Source organism: Pinus tabuliformis, chromosome 2_2 (assembly GCF_031772625.1).
Source record: "Pinus tabuliformis cultivar Carrire ecotype Pingquan chromosome 2_2, CPIR1, whole genome shotgun sequence".
Classification (NCBI taxonomy): Eukaryota; Viridiplantae; Streptophyta; class Pinopsida; order Pinales; family Pinaceae; genus Pinus; species Pinus tabuliformis.
The window spans coordinates 222988127-223000360 of record NC_142300.1 but is presented as its reverse complement, the minus strand read 5'-3'; the positions used below and the strand labels follow the sequence as shown (position 1 = coordinate 223000360).

The window sequence follows — 12234 nt, the reverse complement described above, 5'->3', positions numbered from 1 at the left end:
CTTTGAACTGTAAACACTACAGTATATAGTAACCTGGGAAAGTGATGAAGCACTCAATACCATACAAAAATAAAATTCCTTAATAGAAGATTCCTTAATAGAAGAAAACACCACTGAAAATTGTGAAAAGCTGCCAAATGAACTTTGCCAATCTTTTAGATTTACAGAAACAAAGTCAAAAAACCTCTTCAAAGCTAACTGCTTACTACCAGCCACATCCAATAGAAAAGGTTTTATGGGGCCTGATAAGATCAGAACTTGCTTGACCACGGTAAGATAAGCATCGTACCTACCTAATGTATAAAAGAAGACTGATAAGCTAGAGGAGGGGTAGGCAGTCTACTGCCAAAGTGATGGTTGCTGTAATTAGTAGAGGAATTGTAAGAATCGGAACCCAACAACGAAGGCCCCATGTTATCTGATGGATACATATATGGCCTTGAGAGCGAGACTGGAGTCCTATTTCCAACACCATAGCCTGCTCCATATAATCCTTGGTTTGATCTGTCATATGCATTTTGGCCCTGTAGGTTGTAGGATGTAACACCTGGAGCTGCACCAGAATATTGTACTCTATCCAAAGACCTATAAAAGCTTCTGTCTGCACCATTGGAAGAAGCATAAAGAGTCGGAGTTCTTTCATCTGCACTTAACGGAGGCATATATACACCAGCATTTCCTCCATTAGCACGAGGACGCTTAGGTTGAGACTTAACAACACCTGCAGACCTTTTTCTGTCAGCCTTAGCTTTCTCTAGCTGAGCTACACGCTTTTGAAGAGGATCTGGTGAGAACTGCGATTCAAGTTTGTGCTCCTCAATGCACTTTATAACAGCTCTGTAAGCAGAAAGCTCTTTTGTATTTACTTCATTCTGTAGCAGCGAATAAAAATATCGGTCAAAAAAGGAACTTCCGATATAACCAACAATACTAAGCCAAAATGATCATCACATAACAAGACATTTTGCATAACAGTAATACAATCGTACTTGTGCAACAGTAGAGTTATTCCCGCTTTTTAAACTTGCCTGAGAAGCTTTCTTAGCATCTTTCAGATATTCCTTCAACAAATGAACAGGTGCAAACTTCTCTGTCAGCCCAAATGCATGAGCAAAGTTGACTGCCTCAATTTGTTTTCAACAAAGGAACAGGTGCAAACTTCTCTGTTAGCCCAAATGCATGAGCAAAGTTGACTCCCTCAATTTGTTTTCCACTATTGAACAGGGTTTCTACAACATCTGCATGAAATTGTCACAAAATTTTCAGTTAATCTGAATATGTCACAAACATTTGAAATACCAAAAGACAGTTTACTGTGAAAGAAAAAACAATACAGACAACTTCAACGGATTTGTCAATAAAGATAACAACGATGCCAGCTTGAGACCATTTTCGTAAGTAAACAGTTCCCCACTCATGAAAGGCCTTATGACACTTCACCATAGCTGATCATCTTCAGGTGCCTTTATTAATATCAACAAAATAACTTACATACAACTTTCTACCTCATAAAAAGATGTCTACCTAGTAGAGGCCACTCAGTATCTGCCTTGCATATGAAATGTTGAGATCTAAAGAAAAGACTACCAACCCCGTCAACTTAGAAACCCGTTCACTGGACTAAACAAAAAACGTTGGGAAGGTTTACTACAGCCAGGATTACCAAAATTTATCTTCAACTCAATCAACCACAACCAAGTATACTGATAAAATCCACCAGTCCCTCAAAAAAACCAAGCTAGCCATGAATGCCAGAAAAACAACAAAAAGCCTATCTACCAAAATGGATGGAAATTTTGCCAGCCTAGCCACTGAGGCAAACGTTACAGAACATCAGCCAACCAACCTGGCATTTTTTATTCAAGTCCAAGGGAACGACAGAGTTCAGGTGTCTGCCTGCACCGTGCAAATGCAAGAACAAGCTTGCATAAGTCATCTTTATCAAACTCTGACGCAATTCCAAAAGTAGCTAGAAGTTGCAAGAAGGCCTGAGCCTCCAACGAATTGCCATTGGCAACATCTCCTTCAAGGTTTATCTTCGACTTCCATTCATGTGCAATACTTTTGGCTTGCTCCTTTATATTTAAGGGCAGAACTGGATGTTCAACACCCAAAATAGGATCTGCCAAAACAGGTACAAGAGATTCCAGTAATAATGTACAGGCCCGGCGTAGAGCCGGGAGCCCAGACTCTTTCTTGTCACTTGACTTTTGTTCAAGAGAATAAAACCCCTCCAAGGACTCCAACACTAACCGTGGTGGGTCAGTTGCAGAGTTTAATGCAGAGGGAACCTAATTGCAAAGCCCTATTTCCAATTGCAAAAGTCATTAAGAATGGGAAGAAAGGATTTAGGGATTATAATATCTGAAAATTTATATTTTTAAAGTATTATAAAATGAGTTTAGATATTTATATAACAATAATAAGTGGAAATCAGAAAAAGAAAAAGAAAAGAAAAGAAATTGATTGGAGATAAACTTTTTATAATTTTGTAAATGTTATTGAGTTCCAATGCTCAAACAAAATATTTATAAAAGGTAATTCACTGGTCTGTGGATGAAGCAAGCATTTGGAGGCTAATTCGTGAAGTCTGACAATAAAAGAGGTGAAATTAGAATGAGTAATGATAAGACAGACATCCTTGTATAGAAATTGCAATGAGGTTCTTCTTAAAGGTGACTTAATTGTATCACATTGATTTTGACATGACAACATCAACAAAATGATATAAAAGTCGTTGCAACTAGTACATCTGTGTTTGGTGCATTAATCACTATATGAGATTGAAGGAATCTGGCGCATTCTCGATCAGAACTATTGCTTGATTGACAACAACATGAGCCTTGTGTTGTACAACAATTGTATAATTGGTGCATTAATCATTGTATGAGATTGAAGGAATCTGGTCGCATTCTCAATCAGAACTATTGACAACAGCATGGGCCTTGTGTTGTACAACAATTGTATAATTTGATTGTGAAGGATTTAAGGAGAATTAATGTTGTTTTTTCTGATCCTAGCAAGGATTAGCAAATATACTATTTATTGGTCCCTGTGGTATACATTGTTTGGACCTTGTTTTCTCCCTTTATTGTAAGTGCATAAAAATATTAGATTCATAGTACAGGGTACAATTAATCATGTGATCCAATGATCTTGGACGTTTTTTATTGAATTCTTCAAAACTTATTTCCATTTGATCTTCCAAAATGTGAAGATAGTTTTATTGGTTGGAACAATGCTACAACTTACAAGTTATAATAACAGAGATTCTGTTCTGCATAATGCTTTCCACCTTGCAATCTTTTTGTGGATATGGTTAAGCAATATTCTCTTCGAGTAAAGAATAAATTATTGTGTGTAGAGTCATTGGGTTTACTATAGTAATGATCATAACATTTTGTAGTCTTTTGTTTGTTGTTATGTGGTTTAGTGGTTGAGACAGTGCATTACCATGTTAATGACCCAAAGTCAAACTTAGAGATCAGAGCCCTCAATTATAAGTTGGTTGAATTTTATGAGATTTATATGCAATATTAATTCAATAATTAAAAAAAATATAGACTTAAGCACCCTAAATAAACTTCAATTTATACATCTTTAGAATCTCATTTATGCTACATATCTGCATCTTATGTACATTTTCTCATTCCCATGTCGGAATTGTTCCTCAATTTATGCCTTACGGCGTTTCCTTTGCAACATTTGGTGCAAATGCTAGTTAATTTCGGGTTCAATGTTTTAAAGGAAATGGGTTTACCCTCTTGTTAGGATCAGAATGCTAGTAGATGTCTCTCGATGCATACTATACTCGATCTCTTCCAATATATTTTCAAATATGAATGGAACTATGAAAGGGGTAAACCATAGTAGATAAGTTAATGGGTGCCTTCTCTTGATTATTGTGAGTTTTAAAACAACATGGAACTATGAAGGGGTAAACCATAGTAGATAAGTTAATGGGTGTCTTCTCTTGATTATTGTGAGTTTTAAACCTTGGTTGTTTTAGAAAACAAAAACCCTTGAAATAGAATTGTGCTGGGAAACTTGACCCACCAAATTATTAATTAAAATAACTAAAATCCATGAATAAATGGATTTAATATTTCTCCAAATTTACAAATAAACCTTACCAACCCTTTATACCAGCCACCCAATTGATAAATACATTTTTAATTATAATTTTTTTAAACAACATATTTTAAATAAATAAAACAAAACTACATCACATAAATTATTTATACCAACCCCAATTAACTAAATCTATTATTATTTTAACATTATCATATTTATCATTATAATATTTTTTAATATATATTTTGTATTTCGACTACCTCTTCCACCCTTATACCGAAAACAAAGTTCACATTGAAGACAATTTGCTATAGTTTGACATAGAAGGAATGAAGAGTGAATTAATCATATAATTAATATGTTTTAATCAATATAAATTATATTTTTAGGTATAGGTTGAAATGGAAGGATGAAGAGTAGAATTAATCATTTAATTAAAATAAACGATATTATGATTAATTTGTTTTAATTAATATAAATGATATTTTTGAGGCACAAATTGAGTAGTAGAAAATTGATAAGCAACTTTAATAATGATTTTGGGAAAGAAAGAGAGTGTTATATATGTGACCCATCGTTATAATATAATGTTTTATTTTAATTATTAGAATTTTATATTATTTTAAATATGATGTAAATATTTTTGACAATATTATGAATTTTAGTTTTTTAAATGAAAAAATAAATTTAGCATCTTAAAAAATTCGTGAGACATTTTAATTTTGTAATGTATATATTTAAAACTTACAATTTCAAAACAAAATTCCAAATCTTAAACAAAAATACTTGAAAAAAAACTTCTAATAATTAAATTACATTATTGACCTTAATTTTTTTTAACAAGTTTGGATATTGTGATTTCTATTCCAAAAGGAAAATGGAGCAAGCTCCCATTACAAATAGTTTTTTGGAGATTAACTCGCTTTTAGAGGAAGAAGAGGGAGCACAGTCTCGATTACCCGAGCATTGGATCCAAAATTGCCTGGATTTCCTACTACATTATGCTTATATTGTCTTACAAACTGATTAAGCAAAAATTTACATTTACAAAACATGTGAAAAACTTATGATAATTGTTGAGAATGCTGCATTAGAATCATTGTTGTGATCTTTTAGAACTAGTTAGCTCATGGTTCTTGCTAAGACTTGATCCTACCGCCCTAGAAGTTTGAGTTCTTGCCAGTTTGGTTTATGATGAGTCCCTTGAGATAGTTGATTGATTCCTCAAGGTGAGAGCACTTGTTCTTGAGCGAATCAATTTCAGTATTCTGATCATTAAGCTGCTTTTTCAAAAGAGAATTCTCTGACTTTTCTTGCTACCTTGTTTCCTTCATTGTTTCGTGGAGTTGATCTATCATATCTTTTTTTTCTCTTTCATTTTTTAGCCTTATTTTCCAATTCTGAAGTGTTGGCTTTAAATTGGGGGTGCTTGGACAATTAGGCCTACTAATTAAATAGTTGATCCAACTTCTCTCCTCTTGCTATAGTTGATTAGTGTCAATTGGTTTCATTCCTTTTGAAGATAGGAATTCAGATGTAAGACCCCAAGTCCTAGACAATACTTTGCCAATGACTAGAGGGTGGTCATTGAAAATTTGTTGGTTTCTTGCTAACCAAAGCTGCTAGCACATGAAGGAAGGGAGACTTGTCCAATACCTTTTGATGGAGTGATTTTTTAAGAGAGTAGGGATATTCCCTTTTCCAAGTTGTAAAGAAGTCATTAAATGGTTGGGATAGATTCAGATTGATCTCCAGGGGACTTACTAGGAGGTTCCAACATTCTTTTGCAAAGGGACAGTCGAGAAAGAGGTGTTGAATGCTTTCTTCAACCATTAAGCACAAAGGGCACCTGGAGGGCCCTGAAAATCCTTTTTTTTAGATTATCTGTAGTTAGGACTTTGCCTTTTAGAAGAGTCCAGATGAATATTTTTACCTTTGGCAAGCTTTCATTTTTCCACACTGTTCTCCAAGGTGCCCAATCTTGTTTATCTTGTTGTGCTTGAATAGTCAAATATCCTGATTTCACCATATACTCTCCTCCATTAGGATCCCATATAAATGAATCTTGGGAATCTTGATTAATTGGAGCAGCTCCCTTAAGAAGGATGATTAAAGAGTCCCATTGTTTTTTGATATTTTGAGAGAGGATGGGGATCTTCCAATCTTCCCAATTACTATTTTTCCAAAGGGAGATAGCTTCCAGTGTGATTATTCCCTTTGAGCTCATCCATATTCTTAAATTTTGGAGATTTAAATGAGTGGCTAGGGGAGGGTTCCCCATTATTCTATCTTCCCATAAGTTAGTACCTTTGTCATTCTTAGGGAGTTTAGATGTGTGCTCCTTGATGAGAGGGAGGACTTTTTTTACTAGTTTCCAAACTTGAGAGCATGGCCTGATCGGGGTTCCTTCTACTAGAAGGAGAGATCGAGCATGATTCATATACTTAGATTCCAAGACTTGCTTCCACCAACAGTCCTTCCCTGTGATAAGCCTCCATGTTATTTTTTCCCCTAGAGCCAAATTCAAATGAGCAGGGAGTCTTATGGACATACCTCCTTTTTCATATGGCAAGGTTACTTGATCCCATTTTACTAAGTTGAACTTTTTTTATTCAGATTTCCCTCCTTGCCATAGAAATCCCCTTATTATTAACTCTATTTGCTTGTGTATGCTAGCTGGTGCTAAAATTGCTGCAAATTGATAGATTGGGAGAGCTGTGAGCATTGACTTAATTAAGATCACTCTGCCTGCTAAATTGAGCCAATTCATCCCCCAATTTTGTATCTTTTTTTTCATTTTCTCAATGTGGTTGTTCCACAGTTCTGTCTTCAGGCTTTCTTTAGATATAGGGAGGCCTAGATAGAGGAAATGACTCCATCTTACTTGAAAGGGAATGTCCAAAATCTGAGATATTCATTGAAGAGTGTGTGGAGGCGCATTCCAACCATAGATTCTACATTTTTTGTTGTTTAGGAGTCCTCCTGAAACCTCCATGAAATTATTCAACACTTTTTTTATCCTTTGGGCTACTATGCAAGAAGCCCCTCCCATCATTAGTGTATCATCTGCAAATAATGAGTGATTGATGCTTTTGACTCCAGAGGTTATAGAGAGGCTAGTTAATGTGCGTTCTCTTCTGCACTTTTCAAGAGTTCTTCTCAACGAGTCTACCATTATTATATAAAGAAAAGGAGATAAGGGGCATCCTTGTCTCAATCCCTGGGAACTTTGGAAGAACTCACTTGGCCTTCCATTGATCAGAGGGGCGATCCATGGTCCTACTGTGCAAGCTTTGATTACTTCTATTATCTCACTTGAGAATCCAAATTTCTTGAGGACTGCTGATAGGAAGGATAGATTAACTCTATCAAATGTGTTTGCCATATCTAATTTTATAATGATTCCCTGCTCTTTCCTTGATACACTTGAGTGCAGTGCTTCTTGGACTATCATAATATTATCTAGGATTTATCTATTAGGCACGAATCCTCCTTAGTTTTTTGAGATTCAATTAGGGAGGAGAGGATTTATTCTATTGGCTAGGATTTTTGTGATTATTTTATAAGAGGAATTACACAAGGAGATTGGTCAGAATCAACTGAAAGTGGAGGTCCTTGCCTCTTTTAGGAAAAGAGAAAGGTAAGAAGAGTTGGTGAAAGCTCCTAACTTATTTTTCCTAAAAAAAATTCTTATCATTCCCAAAACATTTTTTTGATAATGTGCCAATTGTAACGATAGAATATAATGGAAAATACATCGGGGCCAGGTGATTTGTTCCAATGAAGGTCCCACGTTGCTAATTAGATCTCATTCTCATCGACTTCTTTAGTGAGTTCAAAGTTGTTTTCTTCACTTATTTTATTGGGAATATGCTGGATGAAGGTTCCATAGTCTAAATTTGTTGATTCTGTTGTTAGAAGCTTTTTGAAATGGTTGTAAGCTTCCTTTTTCAATGCTTCTTGACCTTTGATTTCTCTGTCTTCTTCAACCTTTATACTGTCAATCTGATTTATGATTCTACGCATCTTTGTTGAATTGTGAAAGAAGGTTGTGCTTTTATCTCCCGCCTTTAGCCAGAGGTTGCGAGATTTTAATCTCCATTCCTCTTCCTCTACTCTACTCACTCTATATATTTCCCAATAAAGTTTATTTTCCTGAAATTGACTTTCTTTTGTTTTTCTGGGTGTTCTTTTGTTTCTTGAATTGTTTCCATTTTTTTAATAATTCTACCTTCCTTTTCTGAGTTTCTTTATGATTATTCTTGACCCATATTTTCATTTCCTTCCCCAAGATTTTAATTTGGTTTCCCAAACAAAATTTGGAGAACCTGTAATATTTTGGGACCATAACTTTGTTGTTACTTTTTAACTTCCTCATTGTTATTCCACGAAGGGCAATATCGAAATGGTATAGGTCCCAGATTCCCCATAGTCCCTAGGGAGATTACCACTGGCTTGTGGTCAAATGTTGAAGTTTGGACTATTCTAGAAATGATTGAGCTGTAGTTTGTTAATATGTTATCCTGGATTAGGATGCAGTCTAGCCTTTCTTTTATATTGCTTTTGTTGATTCTTTTATTGCTCCATGTATATTTTTCATTATTGGGAGGAATATCCAATAGGTTATAGGATTCCATAATGTTTTCAATGGAGTCCCTTGATGGATCAGCATGAAAGGAACCTCCAAACTTCTCATCAGCATTCAAGACTAAGTTGAGGTCTCCTCCAACTATGATGCTTCTGTTTTGTACCTGGGATAAGATATCTTTGAGAGAATTCCAGCATACTTCTTTCTCTCTATAGTGATTTGGCGCATAGATATTAATCATACAGTATTTCTCATCAGTGATTTTATTTCTTAGGTCAGTTTTAATCCAGTGCTGATCTTTTAGTTGATGTACTAATTCCCATTTTCCTTTCCTCCACAGAGTGCAGATACCTCCCGAGGCCCCTATTTCTTGGAGAGATGAGCCTTCATAGTTCCTTATTTTTTGGATCATTTTCCCAGATTCTTGTTCATTTATTTTGGTCTCATATATCATGAGGATGTATGGATTTTCCATTGCTAATAAGTCTTTGATTGCATTGAATTTCAATGGGTTTCCCATTCCTCGACAGTTCCAGGAGACCAAATTCATTATTTATTTTGGTTGGAGGCAGAGGGTCCTTTCCCTCTGGAAGGATGGGGGGTTTTCTCCTTATTTCCTGTGTTCTTTTCAAGGAAGGAATCCATAGGTTGTTGAGTACCCATAGCCATCTCCTTTGTTGCAACTTCATCTCTTAGTTCTATGTTTGACTTTCTTCGTTTTTTTTTTTTTTTTTTATGGTCAAGAGATGATAATGATTGGTTCCTTGTTAGGATTCGATCAAAAGAGGGAGGGAGGGGGCTAAGGGGGAGATTGGGGGAGGAGGGGATGGGAAAGGGAGGAAAAGGGAGATGCGGGGAGGAGGGAGGAGAAGAGGAGGGAATGGCAGTCTCTTCGAGAGGACCGAAAGGATTAGAAACCAAAAGGTTGGAGGAAGGGATGGGAGGGATGGAAGGAGGCAAAGGAGAAGAGGGTGTAGGGACGGGATCTGAGAGAATAGGGGCTGAATCAGAGGAAGCTTGAGGGAATGAAGAGGGCTGAGAATTTTGTTTACTTGCTATCTTTTTCTTTTTTACTTGTTCCGATTTTGGATCCTGAGCTTCTACTTCTTCGTTTTCTTGTTTTTCGTACATCTGCTAGCAAAATGATCATATTCATGACATAACTTACACTTGAATGGGATTTTTTCGTAGTCCAGTTGTTGAATGTGCATCCAAATGTCATCTTTGATCTTCACTACTTTTGAGAGGCCTTTTCCTATGTCTACTTCAACACATATCCTTTCACATGTGTGCATATTCTCCTTTGGCTTGCTTCTGTCGATGTATTTTCCCACTGCATTTCCTATTTCTTTGACTTATTCATCTCCCCAGTAGTGGAGGGAGAGGTGAGGGAGATGCACCCAAACCGGCATACATTTGGCACATCCAACTCTAGATCGAAATCCTAAGTCCACTAGTTTAAATATAGGCCCCCAATGTCCATGAAATATGGGCCATTTCTAAATATCAAGTATCTGTCTTCTTTTGCACTAATTTAAGAGGACTAGTTCCGTTCAACCCACTTCTGCACCGATCAAGGAGAAGGCCAAAGTCTTGTAAACTGTCCCACCAATCCATGTTCAGAGAGTGAGAGCGCTACACGACGAGGAAGGGAGGGAGGAAGAATGATTTCTAGGATATCTTCTAGCTTTTTAACAAACTTGGAAACAGAAGGTCTGGATCTAGGAGGGCCAAGAGAAGTTAACAGAGAAGCAAAGGTTACAACGTTTTCTTCAAGGAGTTGATCCATTTGAGAAGAAGCAGGAGGGAGGCCACCATCCGGAGAAGGCTACGAAGGGACCATAGTTGCAGCAGGAGACCAAGGTCGAGGTAGCCAGGAGCAGGGGAACACGGGGGCCTGCAGAGCACGCGCGCATCCAATTCAAAAAAAAAAAAATTATGAGAGGAGGGGTATTTGGAATGAGACATTATTGACCATATTAACCATATATAATTATATATGTTAATATATATATAAAATACTTAAAATATATATTTTATTTTAATTAAATAAAATAATCTATTTATATTATAGACTTTTTTTTTATTAATTTAAGTAGGCTGCACAAGTGAATAATATATTAGTATTTCATGGAACTTTATTTATTGGTTGCTTTCACATTTTAATGATATTGTCTATCTAGGTGACAACTTCGTATGGACGGTCATTTCTCGTCGGAATTCGACCTTTTTATTTTCAAAAAATTCATCTGTGGGGGTGTTTGAATAATTTTTTTGATGTTGGAAATAGATTTAGCGGCATCAAAAACCCCTCAGACGCCCAAAATCCTAAAGCTTGAGAGTTGTAACCCAAATTCCCAAAAATTTCTGCTAGACTTCGTAAAAAATTGCAATATTTTCTGGGCAAAAACATTGTCTCCTTAAACTACGTGCATTTTAACGTTTAATAACAAAATAATTCCTATATGTCTATCTTTGCATTAATTTTCAAAGGGAAATTTAATATCCATGTAATTTTCAAAGGGCTATTTAATGTCTAAATAAAATTATTGCTAGAGAAATTTGATTGGGTAAGATTTAAATAAAAGTCGTTTAAAATACTTTATTGGTTTTTGGGTTAAAATTTAATAATGTATTTATATATTTATATTATATATATATATATATATATATATATATATATATATCAAAAAAAAAAAAAAAAAAAAATTACGTCGATAGGAATTTCTCTTCAGGGTTGGGATGGCAAGCACTGTTCACCCCAACCAATTGCAAAGCCTCATTTTCATCTACCTCCCTCGAATTAAAATATGAGACATGGAACAATTGAACCCATTCATGTGGCAATTCCTCTTGCATCAACAAAATAAGATCATTGAATGCCCGTTGCATCAACGCCCCTCTTGCCTCTACCACACTTCCAATCGAAGACAAAAACACAACTTTCCCCATAAAGTTTTGATTCCCTAGAAGCTTCACAATCCTAGGTAGGAGCCTTTGAAGAATCCCCGACAACTAAGGATCTACAACATTGTCAATAGCTCTCGACAGGTTCAACACATAGTTGACCTACAAATACCAATTTTTCTCACCAATAGCTTCCCATAAAGGCTTCGCAAATGCAAAAATTGACGAATTTGAGTTGGCGATCATCGAAACCATAATGTTGATTTCATCAATGCAGGCATCACAAACATTGGAATCTGGGTCCTTGAGGCGATAAATAACATTTCCCACCATTCTTGACAGGTGGGGTGAAAATGAATCGTCGTGGACATTGGCCATTGTGGCAAATAGATTCATGCATTCTTTCCTGACAATACTCTTTTGTTGTGAGTCGGTGTCATAGAGACAAGATAGGAAAAGGGTGAAGCCATCTGAATTAAGGATTTGGGCAACGCTCTCAAGCTCTTCTGAGGAAATTGTGTATGTGCCTCGATCTGATAACTTATTGATTACTCTAATTACTCGTTGTCTGAGATGGTGTGTTTCTTGTTAGTGGCTCATCTGCTTGTGAATGATATTACTTCTGCTCGATCGTGTCTACACCATTTCTTTGTTTCAACTCTCGA

General features: G+C 35.9%; 1 pseudogene; it reads right to left on the bottom strand.

Annotated features, from left to right (window-relative positions):
* On the bottom strand, positions 1-11947 carry LOC149192118 (FRIGIDA-like protein 3; annotated as a pseudogene).
* Between the last annotated feature and the right edge of the window lie 287 nt (positions 11948-12234).